The sequence below is a fragment of the Euprymna scolopes genome, chromosome 24 (genome assembly GCF_053919585.1).
Source record: "Euprymna scolopes isolate OS-2025 chromosome 24, ASM5391958v1, whole genome shotgun sequence".
Lineage (NCBI taxonomy): Eukaryota > Metazoa > Mollusca > Cephalopoda > Sepiida > Sepiolidae > Euprymna > Euprymna scolopes.
This window is the reverse complement of record NC_136505.1, coordinates 44,311,664-44,337,417: the sequence shown is the minus strand read 5'-3', so window position 1 is coordinate 44,337,417 and position 25,754 is coordinate 44,311,664. Positions and strand designations below refer to the sequence as shown.

The following is a 25,754-nucleotide window of genomic DNA, read 5'->3' as shown; positions in this document are numbered from 1 at the left end:
CAAAGCAAAAATATGATGAAAGTAAAAATAAAATAGATAAACCCCATAATTTATTATACCATACCTGTTCACACTGAAACACTTATCACAATATTCTGTGGATCTATAATAAAAACCTTTTTAAACTTTGTGACATATTTCCATTCTATGGAGGTCAGGTGCGAACGAACACCGAATAATTTTATTATACCATATTTCTTCAAACAGAAACATAATTATCAAAGTATACTTACACAGATAGATATGAAAAGTCTTTATTAAAGTTTGTGCCTATTTCCATTCTATGGAGGCTAGGCGCGAACGCAGACTGCACAATTTTATTATACCATCCCTATTTAAGTTAAAACATACTTATCAAAGTATTCTTATGTACATCTATATCAAAAACTTTTTAAATTTTTTATTTCCATACTTTGTGGACCAGGCGCGAACGCAGACCCCACAATTTTAATGAACCACTGTTCTGCCAGATCAAACATACCCATTCCTGTGTCTCGATACATCTTCTATCATTATATGTAATCAGTTTTTTAAAATAGTCAACCATATAGGAGCCTATTCGTGACCACACACACACACACACACACACACACACACACACACACACACACACACACACAGATTTATATTATATATATATATATATATATATATATATATATATATATATATATATATATATATATATGTACTAGCAGAATTACCCGTCGTTGACTGGGTTCAAAAACAGCCTACAGAAAATGGACTGTGATTGATGAAAGTATGATAGGTTATGAAAAGGAGGGGCTTATAAAGAGATAGGTTTTGATACTCAAAAATTTTACCCTAAGCAAAATATGATGAAAGTAAAGATAATTTTCGCGAAAATATATTTTTTATATCAACTTTGTTTCCATTCGTAGCCAAGAGTGACCAACAAAATGATGTTTCCTTACAAAGAGAAAATGTTATATATATAATGATATAAATATACAAGAAATAGATGTTACCATAGTCAATAAAAGTTACTTTTATGGAAGGGCACCTGAGCATATGGCAGTTACCATAAATTTTAACGACGTTTGAAAAAGGGTCACCATTTCGATCGGTCCCTCTTTTGGGGCACTTCCGACATTAGAGAGCGAACAAGAGTGCTGAAAAAGAATGGTTGTGGAAAAGAAAACATCGGTTATAATTAAGTGCGACGAAACTTTAGGATTGATGATGTTTTATAAAGGTTTCCAAGATATAGGGTACAAAGAGGATGGTACATTTCTTTGATAAAAGTCTTTACCCAGGGAAACGGATCCGTTGCATGCTGATGCTTTGTTAAAGTTTGTGCCATATTTCCATGGAGTACAGGCGTGAACGCAGACCCCACAATTTTGTTATACGATCCCTATTTAAGTTGAAACATACTTATCAAAGTATTCTTATGTACATCTATATCAAAAACCCTTGTAAACGTTTTTTTTTTCATTTTTTATTTCCATACTTTGGGGGCCAGGCGCGAATGCAGACCCACAATTTTTATGAACCACCGTTCTGCCAGATCAAACATACCCATTCCTGATCCTCGATACATCTTCTATCATTATATGTAATCAGTTTTTTAAAATAGTCAACCATATAGGAGCCTATTCGTGACCACACACACACAGACGATCAGCTTTATATATATATATATATATATATATATATATATATATATATATATATATATATATATATACTAGATGCCTTCAATAAGTTTCCAGACTTTTTTCACATGGGCACTTTTATTGATAGAACACACATGAAACTTTAGTCCCCTTCGAAGCAATCTCCTCCTGCTGCAATGCACTGGTTGTATTGTTCTAACAACTTCTGGAAGACTCCATAGAAGTCCTTTTGTGCGAGTGTGTCAATGATCCTCTTTCATCTTCTCAATTGTCTAATAACGACAGACTCTAAGTTTTCCTTTAGCTTAGGGAATGACCAAAAGTCACAGAGAGCAAAATCTGGACTATGGGGAGGGTGAGGAACTGTCTTGATACCCATCTGGGTTAAATAATTTGTGACAAGTTGTGGACTGGTGCATTGTCCAAACTTCATGCTAATCTTCCACATCTTCAGTGAATAATTGTGTGTACAGTTCCCACACTGACTTCAAAATGTTCACTTATTGTCTCTATAGACACATGACGATCCTTATTCATGAAATACTTTATTTGGCCAATCATTTCTGGTGTTCTGACTTCATTACTCCTCTCACATCTCTCATCATCCCTGCCTTCCTTGAATCTCTTATGCTACTGAAGAACTGATGCTTGTTTCTGTGGCATTTTTTATAAGTTCAAAATAGATTTTTATTGCACATTCTAAAGTGTCCTCATGTCCAGATTGCATTTTGGAAATTCACCAGCTGTAATAATAAGACTTTAGTTGGGTGTATTCCAATTCCTGCTGTAGTTGTTCATTTGAACTCGAAATCATAAAAATTGGTCAGTAATCGCATTAGATGTACAGCAATAACATACTGAATTTTCAAGAGTCTACAAAAATTTTAAATGCCTGTACAAAAAACGTCTGGAAATTTATTGAAGGTACCTCGTGTGCGTGTGCGTGTGCGTGTGTGTAAATATATATATATATATATATATATATATATATATATATATATATATATATATATATATATATATATATATATATATATATATATAAAAGTAAGGTTAGCCATGAAGAACTAACATTAGTATATACATTTAATCAAGTTTTATTTTTCAGAAAACTCGGACTTTATTTCCTGGGGAAACATTTTCATCTGTCACCGTTGATGGAGCCGACGTTGTTGTAGCAGATGCTTTTTTGCTTCTCTCATTGGCAATAATAATAATAATACAAATCGTTTGAAAACAGAGCGAAAAGAGAAAATGTTGCAGGAGGAATTTTCTAAAATCGAACACGATGCACAATGTATTGCCGTATTTTATAAAACGTTCATGATTCAGTTTTTGTCATAACGAACCAGAGGGATTTTGGGAAAAGAACGATCATGACGATGCTGAGAAATTGGAGTTATTTCTCACGAAACCATCTAAAAAGTCCATGATAATAAGTAAGTATAAATGTAATATGTATATTGACCATATATATATATATATATATATATATATATATATATATATATATGATTTCACTTGTTAACTGGTTTAATTTTTATTTTATTTATAGGATGGAAAAGTATTAAAAAAAAAAAAAAAAGAATTAAACCGGCTTATTTTAAAATTCGTTTCATTGCCATTTAAATCTACAATTAATTTTTGTTTCTGTTCAATTATAGCATAGGAACCGTTAAAATTATCTTTCGTATATTCACGTGGTTTTTACCTAAATTATGGCTGAAAATCGATCGTTGATCTGAAATTGTATTTCTTGTTCTGAAATAAAGTTCTAATTATTTTTTAAGTGTTTAACATCTAACTTTAATTCACTGCTTTAATGCGTGAGATATTTCAACAGTCCCTATTGTACAATTGTTAATGGAAGCACTCCTTTAGGTATTATATCGACAGTAAATCATTTCGTCATGTACTTTCATTTTCGTAAATTTTACACCTGGCGTGAAAAGTAGGACCCCCTCCATTTTTTAAAATTAATTGTAAATTATTATACTTGTTTAATAACAACTACGCATTTATTTAAAAAAAAAAAAAGAATGCAAACAAAAAACACAAAATTATTAGTTATTGGAATATGGGTACTTAATACGTACCCGGCTATTATTTAGATAGGATTTACAAGTTAAATTCAATTTTGACTGTATTTTTCGTTAAATTGTTAGGTGAAAGTACAGAACAGTTAAAAAAAAAATCTTCTGACGTTATTATTTCAGCAAGGTCCGTTAAAAACCCTCCTCATGTTAAGAATAGATTTCTAAATAATAACGTTATTAATTTCAACACGGTCCGTATTCTGCATAAGTGCCGAAATCTTTTCTCTTTCATAAAAGAAAAAAAAATTCTGCCATGAAATATGTTTCGTTACATGCAGGAAATATGTCGTCATTTTCTATCACAGAGTTTAGGAAGATCAAAGAATGTTGAGCGCAATGTCATCGTTGGAATGCATTCTTTTCCGAAAAAAAAAAAAAAAAACTCGGAACATTCCACTCATCGATTCGTTCCATTTCCTTTTATGACAGTGTGGTTTTATCTTAAACAGTTTTTCGTGTTGTATATATATATATATATATATATATATATATATATATATATATATATATATGGGAAATCGTGTTGATATCGATTTTATCACATGAAAGCGTTTTGATTTTTAAGTGAAAATACCTTATATTATTGTATATTCCCTTTCTTTCTGTATCACCTACTGAATCGGAAAAATATTAACAAAACAAACAAATTAGATTTGAGTAGAAGCTAAAATATTAATTCAGTGGGTGGTTATAGCCATTACTTGATGATCCACCCCTTTTCATCCAGAATGTAAGTAATTTTTCGGTCATATAATTAAAGCGTAAGGAAAAAAAAAAACCCAAAAAACGATGTAGGGAAATTCATATTTTTGTAATAATTTAGTGAGAAAAAAGAAGTGTACTTGTGCAGTTTATAGACCGTGTTGAAATAATGACATTGTTATTTAGAAAGCCATTCTTAAATATGGGGAGACTTATGTTACCATGCTATTTTTTTTTTTTTAAATACCATTTTCAAATTAAATTGCGATATCCTTTTTTTTTTTTTTTTTAATTAAAATGTTAGGTGGAAGTACATAGTTATAAAAACACTCGCTCCTACCCCCCTGTTAAGACTGGCTTTCTAAATAATAAAGTTATTATTATAACACGGTAACATAAGTGCAATAGTACCCAGATCTTTTTATTTTTAAGAGAAAATTGTTTTTTTTTATACACTCGCGCATAAGAGACGGTTAGAATCTTAAAAAAAGATCTCTTGGTTGGAATGTTTGAGATAGCGAGGGGAATGTCTAGCATCCGATAGGATGCCCTATCTCCAGCTAAAACAACATCCTAAGAAAGCATAATTAAAATAACAACGATAAATATTATCTTTAATTTATCAAGATAACAGAAATACTAGATAGAGCAATTAAAAACAAGAAAAATTAATGATAAAAATAAAAATTGAATAAATTACAATAATCCATCAAATATTCAAACGAGGGTTTGATGGATTAACAGTTTGTAAGGTTTTCAATTTTTCTTTTCATCGTCTCGTACCGTTTTATTTATGACTTATATTTTCTCTCCCATTGAACATTTTTTTTTTTTATAAATATTAAAATTAGGACAACAAAAATACCAACTTTTCTTAAGACCCCCTCCTCTCCTAAAATAAACAAAACAACAACAAAAAAAGTACATACTAAATTAAATACTTGTGAATATTTTTATTTGTTTTTTTTTCTTTCTTACACCCCCTCCTAAAAACCGCAGAGCGAAAATGTCATATTCTCAAAATCACGTAAATTGACCAAGTAGATTTTTTTTTTTAATGAAGAAAATTAAATTTTACGATTTTGGCAGCCGTAGCAAGCACTTTTTCGTTTAAAAATTTGTATTCTAAACTAGCACCACAATTTACTATAAAAATCGTAAAACCAAAATGAAGAAATAATAATAAAAAAAAGACAACTTGGAGGAGGTGTTTCTGATACAAGCAAGGGCAAACTTCAATCTAATATAAATACCAGTATTTATATATTTATATATTAATCCCAACCAAATAAAAAAAAAAAGAAGCTCAATACAAACGCAATAAAGAGTAGAGCTTGTCATAAGAGAAAATAAATTAAAACTGTAAGTTAAAATTTACAAACGGCATTTTTTGAAGCTCCGCGGAATCAGGACTTTGAAAATTGTTTCTGTCAAATAATAAACGGTTAATTTTTACGACGTGCCCCACTGCCCCACTGCCCCAGCGTATTATAAGCACCTCCAACCTCCCATGTTAAGAATGGCTTTCGGAATAAACACCCCCAATCTCGAAAGCTGTTCTTAACATAGAGAGGTTGGGGGTGTTTATTCCGAAAGCCGTTCTTAACATGGGGAGGTTGGGGTATTTATAATACGCTGGGGTGGGGCTGGGGCAGTGGGGCACGTCGTAAAAATTGACCTAATAAGCTTAATTGTACATTTTAACTAATTTAATTTCTTTTCTCTTACACACACACACACACACACACACACACACATATATATATTACCTGATGTTTGAAATAGTATATCTTAAAGATGATCTTCGTTCCGTGACGAGTACGTACATTTTTCTGTATTTAAAAAAAAATTGTTCTGTTCTTCTAAATAAACACCTTTTATTTTTGTTCCTATTTACTTGTCTTCCCATTAGGGCAGAGTAAGACACAAGGTCGGTTTTTAATGTGTGTGTGTGTGGGGGGGGGGAATCCAGCACCCCCCCCCCCAAAAAAAAGGGGCACTCTGGATAGGAACAAAAATAAAAAATTGTCCCAGTCACGGAGGATTTCTCCTCCACTGACTGAGGACAGAAAAGTTGAAGTGTAGCGTAGCGACAGAACAGATTCTACCCGGTGATCTTGACCTTTTATTTTGCTACTACATTTATTAACTTTTAAAACGACAGAAATGACATCCGTTGGTGAGATGATTCGCACGCTGAAAACGTCGTAAAACACAAGCATCAATTTGTATCTTATCGTTATTTTATTTGTTTTCTTTTAAAAACAATTTTCTTTTTTTTTGGGGGGGGGGCGGAGGGGCGATTTTGATAACTACATTTATTTTGATTGCATTTTATTTTGATAATTACATTTATTTTTTCTACATATTCTTGCTTTTATTTATTTAGTGAGATGAATAACACTGGGTTATTAACACAAAAGTATATTTTACGTCAATTTCATTATATGAACATGCTGTTGATTGCTACACTTCCACTTCGTGTATTCTGCCAGGAAGTCCTTCTAGACTGAGGCAAATTTAACTTTTGTTCCAATCCAGAGTGCCCCGTTTCGGGGAGCTAGATTTTTCTCCTTATTAAAATTCGATCTTGTGTCTAACTGCTAACTCTGTTCTTATGGCGAGACGAATAAATAGGGACACGGGATGTATAAGTTATGTAGTAGTCCAAGTTCACGCATGGACAAATGTGACATGTGAGCATGTAAAAAAGAAAGTGATTAGCATTTTTACTAATTATTATTATTATTATTATTATTATTATTATTATTATTATTATTATTATTATTTTCGGGGCTTATTTAGAATTGCATTTATTAAAAAAAAATACAGAAAAATCTTTGATATGTACTTTTCACAGAACGAAGATGTCATATTCGTAAAATCACGTAAATTGATCAGGTGTTTTTTTTTTTTTTTAACTAAGAAAATCAATTTTTATGACAGCGGTAGGATTTTCATCGACCATGTTGAATAAATAAGAGTGAGACAACTTAATTGGAACTATCGATGTCACACACAGCCGTATAATGGATACATTAGTATGAATCGTAAATTTTCTCAATTAAAAAAACATACTAGGTCAATATACCTAATTTTTGGAACATAACATCTTCGTTCCGTGATGGATGGGTACGTACACCATAAAGATTTTTTTTAAAATATTTTTTTTTTATATATAAATAAGCGTTACAGTAGTACCTATCAACCCTTATCCTTGAGTGGCCCCAGGCGTTGATGTAAAAAGAAAAAGAAAAAAAAAAGCACCTTATTTTCATTATTATCATTATGCATACGATGTGGCATCGTCGATGTGCAAAAAGGAAAGGGAAACGTGACACAAAAATACTCGTGCATAAATAATGTAGAGGTCATAATAATTTATTTCGTATTTCTTCGGTTAAAAATGTTCCGGTTTTATGTATGGTTAAAATGAAGTTCCGTATTTTTTTTTTTTTTGATATTCTTCGCCAGCCCCGGAAAAGTCTATTCTGATTAATGTTTACCAGTTTTAAAATATGCAAACAAACTTGCCTGTTTTTCAGAAAAACAGAATATTTTAAAACCGGCAAACACTATTCAGAATTGATTTTTCCAGGGCATTCGTGTCGAATCAGATCAGCTGACGAAGAATGTCAACAAAGAACTTGGTCTTCGAGCCAAGATCACAGTGTAGTATCTGTTCTGATGATTTACCTTTTTTTTTTCCCTCGGTCAGTGGAGGAGAAATCCTTCATATTTGAGACAATTCTTATTTTTGTTCTTATCCAGAGTGCCCCTTTTTGGGGAGCTGGATTTCCCCACATTAAAAACAGACTTTGTATCTAACTCTGCCCTCGTGGGGAGGCAAGTAAATAGTAGAAGTACGGAACTTGAGTTTAAGCATATATAGTTTTGCTATTAATTGTAATAAAAATAGGGGGGGGGTATTAAAAAAAAGAAATGGGTCGTTTTGTGAAATGTGAATTTTAAAACTTGAATTCAACAAACATTTTTTTTAATTCATTTTCATTAGTAATCCTGGTTTATTTATTTTATTTTTTGTAAGCTACTCCCATCAATCTTGCTTAACCATCTATTTAATTGAGAATATAGTGCTCATGCACTTATGTTACCGTGCTATTAAAAAAATATTTTCAAGGTAAATTCAAGTTTTACGATATCTTTTTTATCATTAAATTGTTAGGTGAGAGTACAGTCCAAAATAATTACAAAACACCCTCCCCATGTTAAGAATAGCTTTCTAAATAATGTTATTATTTCAGCACGGTAACATAAGTGCATAAGTACCGAGAATATTTACTCTGTCGCCCCCATTTTCAGCAAGGTCAGTTTATAGTAGGTAAATGCTCCCCCCTTCCGAGGACCATGTGCAGATGCAAAGTATACGCTGATTGAACCAGTCAGTATTATCGAGTGGGGAGCACTTTACCAGATGAAGAGGTAATGCCCCCCCCCCCCAAGATCAAACCGATATATCATCATTGTCCATTAATTTTACGACGGCCACGACAAATATGAGGTCAAGCTTTGTGCCAGGTACTCTTACAATAGACAACATGATGTTGTCACAACATAGTGCATGCAATTCCTTTCTTTTTCAACATTTTTTTGGTGGTTGAAATCTAACCTTGACCGGTTTTGTTCGCCATTCATTGGCAGAGAGACTTTCTCGGGGTGGGCTGGGGGATACGGACAGATGAAAACATTTACCACGAGGGGTAAGAATGTCTGTTAGATGTAACAGAAGGTCGCGCATAATATGGGGTGTGGCCATTTCCGAACATCACAAAGTCACTCATGACCGATAACAAATTACATATATTAATGAAATTGTGCGACTACTTTATGCGTCTCTGTATGAGTTTCTTGCCTTGACGTAGCTTACATTATTTTTCGGCACAAGTGCACTTTAACTCTCCGGAAGAATCTTTCTTGTATTCATCTTTTTTTTTTTTTTTTTTTTTTTTTTTTTCAGACTGTTATCCTCATCTTTATAGTTGTTTCACTACGTTTCGGCCAACTCATCCACTGCTTTCTTCATGTGGTTAACCGCGACAGGATATGAAAAAAATATTTTGTATTAAATTAACCACCTGGAGAAGGCCAAAGGATGAGTTGGTCGAAACGTAGTGAAACAGCTATGAAGATAAATATAACAGTCCGTACAAACAAACAAAAAAACAAAAACAAAAAAAAAAAACAAACAAAAAAACAGAATGAATACACAAATTATGAAGTCTCATCTCCAAATTAAAAATATAATAATATAGAAACTTTCTTGTTTTCATTTTCAGAAGAATTATACTAGCGGAAAGGGGAGACAATTTAAAATCAATGCTTATTTTGTAACTAACTTTTTCTTGTAATTCAAAACCAGTTTAATAAAGTAACGAAATACCACAACAGAAAATATTAAATAACGCAACATTTATTGAAATTAGTTGGAATTGTTAAAAAAATTTAGCCATAATATTTTAAGGTAATCTCCAAAAATACCGTTAGGGCTTACAACATGGCCGCCAGAAACAACATGGCCGCCAGAAGAGTCACGTGATCCGGTTGATCCAAAACATGAATCGTGCAAATGGAAAACGCAGCCTTGAAGGCAAACTTTGACAAACAATCACAATTTGTTTGTATTTGATTTTTTGTTGATATAATGTTGTTATAAAAATAGGCAAATTTTGAGAAACAATCTTAGGTTGTTTTTAGTTAAAACAGTGTTTATAAAAAGTATTTTATTCAGAACAAACAAGTGGTCGACTAGGTGTATCAGAATTTTAGGCGGAATTTTTGACACCCCCAACAAAAAACTGCGAATAAAATATATAAAACTCGTAATTTCTGTTTTTAAAGTGGGTTGTCAATTTTCTTTATGAAATATACTTCCAAAATAAACTATTACAGTCGTTTAAAACATAATAGAAGTATTATTTTTTATTTTTTAAAAACAATGTTTACAAAATGTCTACGCACGTGAAAGAGTCGGCCCAAATAAATTTTGTGAGCTAATTTGTTGCATCGCCTCCATCTATTCTGTCTAAATTTATCAAATGAAAATTAAAAATATAAACTGTTTTTTTTTACATCATATTTTTATAACATTACATCTTAAAAAAATGAACACCTTGTTTTAAATACCATTTTTATGAAAAACTCTGAATAAAATATGTTTTATAAACACTGTTTTAAAAAATAAACAAACTGTGATTGTTTCTCAACAAAAAATTAAATGACCGTTCTAAATAAATTATTTATTATTATGATATTGAAAAACTGTTTTTGTACTTAATTATTATGCTTGTTTGTCAAAGTTTGCTTTAAATTTGCGTTTTCCGGTTTCGTAATACGGCGATTCATGTTTTGGATCAACCGGATCACGTGACTCTTCTGGCGGCCATGTTGTAAGCCCTAACGGTATTTTTGGAGATTACCTATTTTAAAATAATTATACTTAAAGTTTATAAATAAAATGTAATATTCTATATTTCAAAATAATTGTTTTCAGAATAAATATTTTTTATAATGCAGAAATAAAATATAACATTCAGTTTAGAATATTATGTAATTTTTTCTGTTTTGAAATTTGTAAATTTTTGTAATTAAATAAAATAAGTTTTGAGAATTTTATTTTTTTAGTCCTAGCAGTCATTAAGCGGTGCCAGGGTGGAGTTCGGCCCTTTTTTGCCTTTAAGTAGAATGCCTATACTCATTGACCTGGCTGTGGCGCTGAGATTCTTTGCCGGTCACTATCATAATCCATCCCATCAGTCACCTCCTCTTGCTCTGTCAGGAGCGGTGGGGAGGCGTGATGGAGGAAGGGCTTTTTGCCCATTTACCTCAGTTTCGAGTTAGCCGGCATTGTCAGAAGACTGTTAGGCTTTGCGAGCTCTATCAAAAACCTTTCTTGGCGTTAAACGTGATGGTCACATTACAATTTCATTACCAGTTAATTATAAGGCACCGAGGCTTTACCAACTAGGAAACTATTAGTCTCAAAGGACTAACAGAAGATACCGGTTGGTTTTTGAGATATTTTTCTGTAAGAAACAAATTAAATTTGCCGACCTATCAGGCAAGAAGACGGTCAGATTATCGGCATGCATGTTCTCCAGGAAAAAGACTGTCTTAGAAGACAATACAACTGAAATTCCCTTTTTATAAAGACCTTTTTATTTTTAAAAGAAAAAAAACCATTAGAACCAGAAGGTTCTAGAAAATAGTGTCTCTCAAAGAAAAGGACTGAAAGAAAGAACATTTTTAAAAGACCCCTTTTTGCATGCTTCTTTTCTTTCAGGTTTTAGTTATCAAGTAAGAAAATACCTGCGAAAAAAGTGACCCTCCTTGTAGAAAACCATTGAGGGTGAAAGAATTAATGTTTTTGGCCATTTTTCGATATTTGTCACCTGAAAGTTTGAGGTTTAAAATGATACTGGGTTCGTCATGTTCCAACGTGTCTGTCAAAAGTTTTAGGCAGACGTACAAACCTCCATCCATCCATACATACATACATTTAAACAGACAGGTGAGATTTATATTATGGATGTGAGGATGTACCTCAACATTGCCGTCTTTTTTACTGTTAGGGTTTTTATAGTCAAAATTATTTTGCTTCTGGATTCTCCCTTTGAAGCAAAATTACTATTTTTAGAAAGATTTCCTGAGAATGAGGTGAGGTCTCTGACACTGGAACTGGAAGGTACAGAGCTCTCCTTGGAAAATTTTGAAAGGTTTTTAAGTGTCAAAGGCTTGAGTCCCTTTCAGAAATTTGCCAAAGTTAGTTTGTTGAGCTTGATGTGTAAAGCTCAACAAGCCTTTAGAACTGTATTTTCCCAACTTGGTTTATACAAGAAATATTTTACAGTTTCTTATAGATTGGCAACCTCTAATTACTTCTTTAGGAAAAGGGATAGATATGTTCGTCATTTCTCCATATTTGGAGTAAATCTTACTGGGCTGTTGTGGATTCATGAAATAGTTCACACATTCCAGCTTGGCCTCTCAATTAAAAATTAAAAATTAGTTTCTTAATACATTATAAATTTTCAATTCTATAATTGTGTTATTAAAATTTCTTTAGAAGTAGAATTAGAGAAATTTAGCTTATCTTAAAATTCGATTTTGTGCAAAGAAGTTTTTTTTTTTTCTTGTTCTTGTTGGGAGAGTTTCAGAATCTTATTATTTTTTTTATCCTAGCAGCCATCAAGCGGTGCCAGGAGACAGTTCGGCCCTTTGTCTTTGTAAAGTAGAATACCTATATTTTCTGACCTGGCTGTGGCACTGAGATTCTTTGCCTCTCGTCATTGTAAACTATTCCATCAGTCACCTCCTCTTGCTCTGTCAGGAGTGAGGAGGGAGGAAGGGTTTTTTTTTTTTGCTTGTTTACCTCAGTTTCGTGTTAGCCAGAATTGCCAGAAGACTGTTGGCTTTACAAGCACCATCAAAAACCGTTAAATGTGATGTTAACATTACAATTTCATTCCCAGTTAATTATAAGGTAACGAGGTTTTACTAACTAGGAAACTATTAGTCTCAAAGGACTAACGAAAGATACCAATTGTTTTTAGAGATATTTTCCTGTAAGAAACAGAAATTAAATTTGCCGACCTATCAGACAAAAAGATTGGCAGATTATGGGCACATGTGTTCTCCAGGAAAGAGACTGTCTTGGAAGACAATACAACTGAAATTCCCTATTTATAAGAAGCTTTTTATTTTAAAAGAAAAAAACAAAACAACATTAGGACCAGAAGGTTCTAGAAAATAGAGAGTGTGTCTCAAAGAAAAGGACTGAAAGAAAGGGGGCATTTTTAAAAGACCCATTTTTGCATGCTTCTTTTCTTTCAGGTTTTATGTATCAAGTAAGACTATTTTTGTATGATTATTTTAAAAGGGACACCAAATATTTTCCAGTTTTATTTACACTATCATTTGGATGATAAATTTAACTTTGTCAATGATACATTTGATAGAATTAATTCAAGAATACGCTCTCAATTAGAGACCCCTTTCTTGTAATTTCTGGTTTTTTTTTAAATTTTTATAATTGGCACTTAAGGTGAATTAAAAGCAATTCAACATTTTTATTTCTTTTAATAAACTTATCTAAATTGATATTCTCTTCAGGGCTGGTTTTCATTTGCTTCCATTTTGTTTGTTATCACTTTGTCTTTATGAGACTTTGCTTTATTTCCCCCCCCCCATTTAAAAAAAAAATATTTGTTACACCAAAAAAACGTATTTTGGTAATGACAACTACAAAACATGTCAAAGTCTTTAGAATTGAACGGTCATTTTTGATTGGCTTCCGTTTCTGTTTTAGTATAAATCCTCTGAAAAAAAAAAAAAAAAAAAAAAAAACTTCCGGCGAGCATTTACTATTTAATCGATTATTTATTGAAATCGACTTTTAAGGCTGGTTGCGCTCACCGTATTTATCATTTTTTCGTATTTCCATCTGGACAGTGGCCCTGTCGGTGGGGCATTAGAATACACCGACTGCCCCCCTGCAGAGGGTAAAAGTCCCTCAATGGGGGTCCTGGATATGACCTTAAACTATATCCAGTGGTGAGGGCCCCAGCTTGTGGGCTTTGGGGAGTGTGGAGCCACCCTTTAATTACCATTGCTCCCAGGTCCACTCTGACCCGGAGTGGTAGTACCTGTTAGGGTCCCAACTATGGGTTAAATAGAAACCGATGTGAAAACAAATATATTGTATTTAAAAAAAATTTTCTTAAATCTTTGGATTCGGCATTAAATAACTCAAAGGGTTGATATGCCGTACAAAAACAACCAACCAACCAACCATCTGGACAGAGTTGGGGTTTAAGCTAAATAAGGATATCTGTGTGTTTAGTTTTTACTCAACAGTTTATTATCTCTGGCCAGTGGCTCTTGTGGTGCTTGGGGGTCAATTCTTTGATTTATTTCCCTCTTATAGTGTGAAGATGTGACACAAGGGTCAGAAAGTGGGATTGAACAGCCAGCGCTCCCGAGGAATTGCACTTTGACTTGTAAAAATATATTTTGACAGCCTCGTCGGCATTCTCTGATAGGGGAGCTCCAGGCGATTAGCAAGAAACAAACACCTTTTCAAAAAAAAAGAAGGCCTAGCCTAGAAGGGTGGACCTCCTAAAACTGCGCAGGACTAGTAACATACTGCAATTAGCAGGAAAAAGATCATTTTAAGAATGGTCTAGACTCTGTTCGCTTTGGTGCCAAGGAAAAAAAATCTTCTCCCTAAAACTCCAGTATGAGTCCTAGTGTTGAGAAATATTATGAGAAAAGGAGATAGTTTGAATATGATTGGATGCTGGGATCCATCCCTTCCCCCCAAAAAAATTGGATGCCCAGAGTCACCACCACTCCAACTCCCCTCTGTATGCCACTGTCTCTGACATATAGACAGTTTACAAGATGGTTTGCAATACCAATATGTTTACAAGTATGACGCTATGATTAATAGGGCTATGACAACAACATAGTCTTTTCATTGTTTTTACTCTCGGGTATATATCCGACACAGACACAATTAATCAACCGAGGATCACATCACTCTACATAAAAACATAAGATATCAATGGATATGTACCTGAGAATCAAAACGAGAAAAAGAATATGCTGTTGTCATAGCCCTAATGATTACCTTCCTGGTTGTGCTATGATAAAACAAAATGTGTACGTGTGTAAATCAGTTAAGCTGTGTGTGTGTGTGAGAAAGAAAGAGAAATACCGTTATGATGGATAGAAAAAAGAACCCTAAACATTGTCCCTATTTACAATGCCTTCCCACGGGACAGAGTTAGACACCAGGGTCGTTTTTTAACGTGGAGAAAAAGACCAAAAATAAAAATTGTCTCAGTCGTGAAGGATTTCTCCTCCACTGACAGAGAACAAGAAATTGATGTGCAGCATCTGAAGAACAGATACTACACTTTGATCTAGAACCCTAAACATTGTCTATTGCTAGCTCTGGTCCAGTGATTTTATTTATTTATTTATTTATTTATTTTATTTCTCAGCCTGATCTACTCTCGCTGTGCTTTGACTTTTGGGGGTGGGGGGGGGGAATTCTGAATCGGCCACTTTTTTGATGATTAAGTGATTAGGCGCACTTGGTTACAACTGCTTCGAATCGATTATGTCATGATAATGGTTCGCTTAAGAATTCCCAACAAGTGTAAAAAAGAAAAAGGTTAAATTGTTCTAAATGTAAGTTTGCTAATTTCTACTTTAGATCCTTTCGCTAATTCCGTTATTATCATTCCTCCTCTTCAAGAATTTGCAACAAAACTGCAAGAATACGAGTCACTTATTTAATTAAAGGCTGCGAAGTTACTTTAGCTTTAGATATTTATGATAAAATTTATGGTTATATCATTTTCTGTTCATCTTATATCCATAAAAGGCATTTGTCTGCATATTTTTTTTTTTTTTAATTTTTTTTTTAATCACGTTCACTCTTAACAAGGCATATTGCCCCTTGGACGTAGGGCAGGGGGAGCTACTATTTTGGACCATGTCTAGGAAAGCTGGAGAAGATGTTTGTTTACATTACATTTAAACTAAATATCAGTTCAGTCAGGGAAACAGGTAGCAGGAAGGGAATCACAAAGTCTAGCTGTTCGAAGGAAGAAACTATTAGAGTAAAAAGCTTTCTGACATTTAAGGGACCTCAATAATGAAGGGGTGAGATTTTGTTGTTAAGCGGGTTTGTCGGGGATATGTATGTCGAGAGGGCACAAGTGTAGGGTGTTCGTCAGAGCACATTCCATTAAAATATTTGTAAAGCAAGCGCAGAGATGCAACATTAGTTGATAAAGTGGGACCTATTAGATTGAAAACTCTTTTTCAGGCCCTATGCAAGAGGGAGAGGCTAGTGGTAGATGTTCCAGCCCGGATGTGGCAACAATGCTCTATGCATGGGTGAATGGTGGCCTTGTAGAGGTACAGGATACTCTCAGATGTGAGTAGTCTTCTAGCTCGATAGAGGGAACCCACCTTCTTTGCAGCAGCCTTTGCAGTGTCCTCAATGTATTTGTTCCAGTTCATATTGCCTGCAAATGTTAGGCTGAGAAGTTTGAAGAAAAAATTCTCAGGTAGGTAAGGTGTTATTTGTCATGGATATCAGTGGTTGGAGAGGCGGCTTGTAATTGTTAAAGGAGAGTAGTTTAGTCTTCCTAGCATTAAATGTTACCATCCATTCGTGGCCCCATTCCACATGATTTGGAGGTCATTTTCTAATGATTGTACATCCATTCTTCCCTTGTGCATGTTATAGAGTGTTGTATCATCAGTAATATCAAGGAAGTTGTTTATGAATATCAGGAATAATAGTAGTCTAAAGATCGATCCCTGGGGTACTCCCACATTAATGTTATGCTGCTTGGATGTATGTCTATCAACTACAACCTGGATGGTCCTATTGTATAAGAAAGATCTAATTATATTTAGTATACGTCCAGTTATACCATACGATTTAAGTTTCATTAGCTGCCCTTCGTGCCAGACTTTGTCAAAGGCCTTGGATACATCAAGGGCTACGACCCTGGCTTTACCCTCTTTACCCAGTGCATGGTATATGCGTTCAGAGCTGACTGTTAAAATATCTGCAGTAGAACGACATTGCCTAAATCCATACTGTTTGTCAGAGAGAAGGTTTGCTATTTGAGGTGGTGGGCTAGTGATTGATTCATTAAGGCCTTCAATGATTTTAACGAAGAGGGGAGGAGACTGATAGGGTAATAATTGAAAGGGTTATTTCTTTTCACCAGAATTCTTGTACACTGCTACCACAGAGGCCATCTTCCAGCTATTAGGGAAGCAAGATTCAGCAAGGCACTTATTGTAGGTGTCTAGAAAGTATGGGGGGTAGCTCAGCTAAGCATTTCTTAATTAGTATAGCAAGGATGAGATCAGGCTCACACGCCTTGGATGTGTGTAAGTTTTTTTATGATATCATGGACATGAGAAGGGGTGATTTTCACATCATCTAGTGTGGCTTCAGTCAGCATAGGGAAATTTGGGAGGGAATTGTTTGTTGGCTTTAAGGTGGAGTTGGAGGCAAATCGCCGGACAAGCCTTCTCAGTTGCTGTGCACGTGACCTTCTGGTTGTTGGATAATTGGAGGAATTACTGATTGCCCTTTATTCACTACACTATTATAGATTTTCCAGAAATCACTTCTATCTTTTGCGATTCAATGCGTTCCCTGGTTATTTCAGCATGCTTTCTTTTGGTTGTCGCTATTTCTCTCTTACAATGATTTCTAGCATCTATGAATTTTTGCCTATTTATGTTTGACTTACGATGCACGAACCAACAGAATGCATGCTGTCTTTGTGCAATGGCAGCTGCACAATCTGTAGTGAACCGTGGGAGTGAGTGGGGCTTGCTATAATACTTCCATGTGGGAACATGTGCTTCAGTGCCTGCTTTGCACCATTCAGTTATCTTATTAGCACACTGTTCAGCAGAAAGGGAGAAGATATTGGTCCATGTGTTCTCTGATGGCTTCCCAGTCAGTCCTTTTGTAGTACCTTGTTTTGAGCAATGGCTCTTCACCTTTGGGTTGGGATCTAAGTGAGATGTCAACTGATATATTATGTAGTCTGTGTTTCCAAATGGACTGTGGGCATTAGTCACACAATCCTCAAGTACTGTGGCAAGGAATAGGCTTAGAAGTGAAGCCTGCTGGTGTTCATAATCTGATCTGAGAGTTGGGTTGGGAACATTAGTGTCTGTGTGAGAGAATGAGTTATAGAGAAGCTATAAGTAGAGTGTCCAGCTGCATCTGTGCAACCTGAGAAACCAAGCCAATTTTTATGGTGGACATTGAAATCACCAAAGATGTGTATTTGGGCATTACTATCTAAAGAGAGTGCTGCATCTATACTATCAAAGACCTGGTCGATTAGGGTACAGTCCTGACTTGATGGAGAATGGTAGAGAAAATATAAGTAATTAACACATGCATGTTTTTATGTCCGGTTAAAATTAAAAATATATGAAACAAAACCCACAAAGTTGTTATTTTTTATTTTTGTTACTATTCTTTAACCCTAAAGTAGGGGATGGGATAGGGAAGGTGAAAATGAGGAAGGAAGAGATAGAAGCTTTAATGACATCTTGCTGCCCAACTCCCTACATAGTACCCCTGTAGCTTATGTCACTATTAGTAGCCCCTACATCAAAGTGGCAATGTGCCTTGTTTGGGGTGAAAATGTAATAAAAAAAAAAATGTTACACTTTTGTCCTGAACAACGCCGGTTAGCTCTGCTAGTATATATATATCTATAAAAGTGAGTGTGTGGTTGCGTGTAAGGACAATTCTCAACCTATATACTCAACGAATTTTGATTTACATACTTGAAATTTGGTATATAGGGTATTTATACATGTGGAAAACTTTTTAAATCTGGAAAAAAGAACTGCTAAGGAGTCAAAATTGAAAAATTGGTACATGGGGGGGGGTATCAGATTTTTTATCTGCCAACTGTTTCATGAATGCACATGCACGAATAGTTCACATGCCAGATTCCTTATATTAAGAATAAGTAGGTTTGAAAACACTTTTTAAAGATCATGTCAAGCTAACCTAATGATTATCGTACCTGACTCACTGTCTTTAGGTTTTGGTTTCGATTTCAGCTTGAGTATTTTTTTTTCTTTTTTTACTTACAAGAAGTGAACTGTTTATAGAAAATATAATATTCACATGCATATCTCAATTTCTGTATGAATTAAAATTTATGCATATTTTAAGACCAGACAATGCTGGGCAGCCTGCTAGTATATATATAAAACTCAATGTTTTTTCTTTTTCGTATACAAATTGATATGTTAACCCTCTTAGCACGCCTGTCCCAAGGGAGGTGGTGCTTGATCAGTACTGCTGAGGTACAATGATATAAAATGCGGTTTTGTTTTTAATACCCCGAAACAGTTTTTTTTGTGGTAAACTGATGATCCCTACAATAAAATCAAAACTAGTGTGAATATTCGGAGGCAAACTAATGCAGTGATTGCAAAAGATTGATTGAATTACCAGCAAAGGAGTTTTTCAGTAAATGACAAGGGATTAAATTTTTATTTTTTATTTTTTTGATAATTTTAAAGTTTGAAAAACTTTAAAAACAATATATATATGTAGTAAAAATTGTGCGATTTATTAAACAAATTATTTGTATATTTACTGTTATATAAAAATCTGTATGAGAGTTCCTTCTTCATAGGTTCCCAAACGGCTGAGCTTACACTTTGAAAATTTAGCACAAAGCTAATTTATATGTCTGGCAGTGTTCTTAGATATGTTTTGTACAGAAATTCATCCGATAAGTATCGAAAATCGAAAAAATCTGATCTTAAAAATAGCTTTTCTCTCTTATAAATAAAAAAGAATAATTTTTACAGAGAGAATGTTTTACATTACACCTGCCAAGGGAGATAATAAAATTTCAGCAAATCATTTCTTAAAAAACAAAACGAAACAGATTTATTATAATCTGGAGATATAGCTTAGTGGTAGAGCATTCGACTACAGATCAAATGATCTCTTGTTCAAGCCCGAGTGTACGTCACCATTTTATTTTAATTTTTTCTTATTAATGAGTTCAATTTACGATAAGAGGTGCCTACTAAAATCGCTGCAAACAATTCCTTTGTTTACACATTTTAAACTAGACGTTAATCGGAAGTGACTTTTCCAGGGCATTCATCACCAAAACCAAATATCAGCTGATGTGATATTGTAAACAGACGGAATTTGATGAACGACATTATCATTATTATTATTATTTTTTTTTTTTTAAATTATTTTGTGAATTAGTCCATCAAGCAAATGATTCCTCATAATATATGGTAATTAATAGAAAATTGATTCATTAATAATACATGTACAATCTGCATAAATTAAAATATCATATTTAAGCATATTGTATGATCGGGCAATGCCAGGCTGCTAGCTAGCTAGCCGACAGTAAATTAACAATAAATCCCATAATTTATTGGTCTTGAAAGATTATAGTTTCATGCATATAAGTTGGGAACTTTCCCTCTTCCACTTCTGGAGATAGTAGAGGTTGATGCAAGAAAGTCAAACCTGATATCAGCTTAAGTTCGATTTCTTTCAATATTGATATTATTTGTTAATCGTTATACCGAGGACACTATTTTTGTAGAGAGAGAGTTCCTTCATTGATTTTTGTGTCTTCAAGGTGCACAGTCACAGACTTAACAAATTCCAGTTTTCCATGTCAGTGTCCATACATTTATTTAAATCATAAGTTGGAACGAACGACGGACCTAGTGGGCAAGCTGACACTCGTTTCAAGTTGTCCCTATTCTTGGGGAACAGGTGTGAATTTGTTTTGATCTTATTGTTCTCTTAGTGTATTTTTATGTTCCCAGCCTCATAGATAATAAGCAAATGTATATCTATGTAGTTTTACTAATATATATAAAAAATAAAAATTACAATAAGTTTACCAAGGTAATCAAAATGGTAAACTTAAAATATATTATAAATATTAAAGAGTTAATATTTACAAGTAAAGTAATCTCAACCAGATGTAAAAGCTCAATAAAACCGAAAAGGAAATAGAGCTTATAATATGAACAAATGATTAATAAAACCTGTTAAAAGACATCTTGAAAAAGAGTTTAAAACATATTTAATTTAAAAAAAGGAAGCACAAGATAAGTGGATAGTCCTTAATCCACGGAGTTTCGAAGAAATACTCTCCTTCTCATCAGAGGGCAGGAATTAGCAAAATGCGGGATCGGATTTTGCATATAAAAGTATTTAATGAAACTACAAGTAAGTCACAGATCTTACTTGGTTAAAAAAAAGGGTGAGGTAAGGGGAATAGGAGGTAAAAGAAAAATGATAAAAAGATTTCACATGAATGGATAGTCCGGTGAAGGGTAAAAAATCCAAGAATGGTAAAATCCAAAACGGTCGAATTAAAAATTTCTAATCCAATGGGTAAATTCTAAATGGTCCAAAATGATCCAAAAGGCAGAGTTCCTTGGAAAAAAAATCGCAAATGGAATGAATATATATATATATATATATGGGAGAACAATAGGAATGGGAAATGAAGTCACAAAAACTATACATTGGTAAATATAGATTGGTTCATTTATTCAATAAGGGAATACAAATAATTAGTTGGGGGATAGAAGGGACTCTTTATGCCAAGGCATTTCGAAGCCTAATACTTCTCATCAGAAGAGTAGCGAAGATGCTAAGTAACATAGTGGGGATGCAGCGTCTAGCGTGGGATTCATTAGGAACAAAATAAATCAATTAAAATTATAGATGATGTTGGGGGGAGTTTTATCGGATTCTAAATAAAGGAGGAGCGTATTATATAGAGTGTAATGTAAAAAGGTGTATAGGGTCTTTATCATAGTCTTAAATGTATGTAGTATATGTTTTAAGGCTAAAGGGGAGATATAGTGTGGATTGGTGGTAATTCTATTTTATTGGTGTGTAAGATGTCTTATCTATGCAGGGCATTTTATTGACAGATGCAACTGAGACAACAGCAGCACTATGAAGTGGTGTATAATTTTGGGAGGGGTATTATGGTGATGATTTAAGGCGAAAGGGCGAATGGGTGTATTCTAAGCAGGGTTGAACAAGAGAGATTACATGAGGCGTCCTGTTCCAGGGTTTTAATTTAGTGAGGCGAGGGAGGGTTCGGAAGTGAGTTATAGGTGCAAGTTATGGGGTGGGTCTGGGTGCATAGTTGTAATAGATTTCAGAATACCAATATATATTAGATAATATGTAGCAATAATTCTAGGTTTTCTTTGTTATTAGATATACAGGGAGGGGGTTTGGGTACAAGGCAGAGGTAAAAGGATAGGGTAGCAAAGTTTTTGGAGGTGTATAAAAGGACAAAAGAGAATTTTGGATGTGGATGTTTGGCATGGTGGGATAATAGGGGGAAAATGGTTGGATCATTCTACTGCTCTAGAAAGTATCTCACTCTCGACGCAACCCTCTACCTGTACAAATACGTTGCAAGATCTGGGGGTGGAGCTTTCATACCTTAACAAAGTACAAAACCATCCTTGAGATTTAATGGGCGAGGGCCTTTTCAGTTCTTTCGTTTTTCTTGCGTAAGATTCTGTCTCTGCTTTATCAATACCTTTTATGGTAGGTGCTTGACTACAAATGTTTTACAGGAGGGGGGACCCTCTCCTGTAAAACATTTGCAACAAATGCTCGTCTAGCTACAGCAAGCGTCAACAATTTTCCCCAATCTGTATCTGTGCCTAAAACTAAACAAAAATTCCATGAGCCGAGTATCTTTCTTATGGAACATGATACTAAGGGGCTGCTTCCCAGCTGACTATAACATGGTCATTTTCAAATCTAATGTAAATAAGTTCCTGTTAAGTTGTCCTCTTGAATAATCAAGTCCTACCAAAGTTCCACCATTACTGATCGGGTATAGCCAACCATGTCTGGATGGAGAGGGGGGGGGGGAACCATCGCCCCCCCCCTCTCCATCCCCTATGGGATGAAGTAAAAATAATAAACAGAGAGACCCACTGGAAAGTGAGAAAATTTAATGAAACAGCTCACACGCTCGGACATAACAACCTACTGAGCGAACCAAGCATAGAGCTGAATGCAATTTGGACACCTCTGATAGAGAGAGAGAAAACCTTGAATAACAACATAGGCTTAACATTAACAAAAACCAACTAAGAATTGTCCTAGTGACATATGACCGAGTGGTCCTAGACGTTGTATCAAAGTTTAGTTACCCAAAGGTGCTGAGTTCAATCCTGAATGGAGGCAGTAAAAAAAGTAACATTCAAAACAGAGAATCAGCAACTATGTCCCAGAGCCTAGCTGGAGTCCGAACACGGTACCCCCGTAATAATAATAAAGGGTTGGGTTTGAGACTCCTAACAAACGGTTCCCCAGTTCGATACAAAAAAACACCTGATGAAGGCCGGAGGGCAAAACGTCCGAAACGTTGTGACGATAACAACCAAGATGAGGAAGTCAGTCCGACAATCTCAAACAATGAAAACACCTCATCTCAAAAATACAGACAATTATTACTGATCACGTTGTCTCACCATCACCTAACACTTAACCCTTTACCACCAAATTGTACTTTCAAGTCGCCTTTAAAAAAAAAACAATATTTCTTACTCTTATGGCCTGTCAGCCCAACTGGTCTTCAAAGTACAGGTCTATGCATGGTTCCAACAAGTGAGAGGCTTGTTTATCTCCGTCACGTGTGAGTTTTGTGATTAAAAAAATTTATTTATTGCATAAAAAAAATCCTGGCGGTAAAAGGGTAACTCTTATCCTAGAGTGGCCCCCAGGCCTTGATGAGCGATGACCCCTTCCCCCAGTTCAAAAAAAAAAAAAAAAATTTTTTTCTTGGCCCAGAAGGTCTTGTCTATTTATATAAAAGAGTAAAGTTATCTATATGTCCATTTTAAAAGACAAAAACTACACAGGACACACCCACATTGCTGGTATATTCTTATTCGGTGTTATCTTAGAAAAATATCTAATTATAAGATTTTGAAAAGAAATTGTTATAAAGAAATTCCTTCAGAGGTTTCCTAATGTAACTGCCTGTAAATTCTTTGATTATAAAGATATTGATGACTTGAAAAGTGTCCGTGGTGTAAAATTTCGATTAGTGGATTCAATGTGAAAAAAAACAAAACAAAACTTTCCAAAGTGAGAATAGCTAAGAAATTGTTAAAAAAACATAAATAACTGTTATCAAAGGCAAGATAAGTTACTTTTCTACCTAAGTGAATAAGTTTTTAATGTTTCTAGTTAATGTAAAATGTTTATTCGGTTTGAAAAAAAAAGTAATATTAAACGCTACTGAAGAGCATGAAAATATGACTGATGTCTTTGAAGTCTCGGTAATCACTTCAAAAGAAGAAATAAAATAATGGTGGTAGAAACCCACCACATAAATATCATGGCAACATTTATATGGTGTGTTTTTTCCACCATTTTGTTTTATTTTTTATTTTGACATCTTTGTCAAGATATCAAAGACATTGTGACAATGTTTTCTTTTGTTCTTCAATAGTGTTCAATATTGCATTTTTTTTTTTTTCTAACTGAATAAACATTTTACATTAAATAAACACACTAAAAACTTATCCAGTTAGGTAGAAAAGTAACTTATCTTGCTTTTGATAACATTTATTTGCTATACATTTGTTTTTTTGACAACTTTTTTTGTAACTCTGAATTGTAATACAAACCTCACTTCTTTTTGACATCTCTCATATTTTGATATCTCTGCCCCCCCCCCAACGTTTTAAGGTTGCTATTGTGTGGGCCGCAAATAAGCACACAGTGGGTTACATGTGGCCTGGAGGCCGTATGTTTGACATGCTTGACATGTTTGACTTAGATGACTTAAGAAGAGTGATTTTTTTTTTTTTATTATAACCCAATTTCTTTATTTGGAAGATCTTAAACTTAGACGATTATTTAATCTTTTGTAATCATTTTTTTTTTTTTTTTTGTATTGCTCCTTTCAATTGTTTTATTCACATGAATTTTTATTTTTTTTTGGCAATGCATTTATTCATTTTAAACTTTTTTCTCTCTTTTTCAGATTAAACTCGTCCTCCTCTAACAAGAAAAGAAAATCAAAGACCTTGGATTAATCTTGAGAAGCAAAAAAAGGAGGATATTGGATTCTAACTCATAAAAACTTAACCCCCCCCAAAAAAATGAATTGAAAAAAAAAAAAAGAAAAGTTATCTTTTTTTAAAATGGGCTGCCATTCCTGGATTACTGACACTGGATAACACAGGAATTTGGAGGAAACAAAAAAAGAAAAAAAAAATGGCTGCCAAAAGTTTCCAGGCTCAGATGATGGCAAATTTCCAAAAATTTTAATTAAAATTTTATTTCTTCATTACAATAATTCTATTTTATCATTTGCCTGCTTTTGTTTTTTAGTTTTTATCGGATTGTACAATTTATAGTGCAAGCAAAGGTTAGCAGAATAGATTAAAAATTGTATGCAAATCGCAATTATCTAGAAACCAGTCAGAACATCTCTTTTTTTTTTTTTTTTCATTTTGTTTTTAATAAGATCGACTGAAAAGATAGATGTGTAAACATATTGATATGTATTAGACAAATCCTTAAAATAAGAAGTATACTATTTTTTTAAAGGAAAATATATTGTGTATTTTATCTGTTTTTAGCCATGACATTGCATATGCAATTATAACATTTTTTTTAATACATATTTAATGGATTTGTGAAATTTTTTATTTTATGCATATTATT

General features: G+C 33.8%; 1 long non-coding RNA gene across 1 annotated transcript; it reads left to right on the top strand.

The window, feature by feature from the left end:
* The first annotated feature begins 2,706 nt into the window (after positions 1-2,706).
* On the top strand, positions 2,707-25,349 carry LOC145246683 (uncharacterized). The gene is made up of 2 exons (XR_013863150.1): positions 2,707-3,079; positions 25,069-25,349. It is a non-coding gene; the product is annotated as an uncharacterized LOC145246683 (long non-coding RNA).
* Positions 25,350-25,754: the final 405 nt, after the last annotated feature.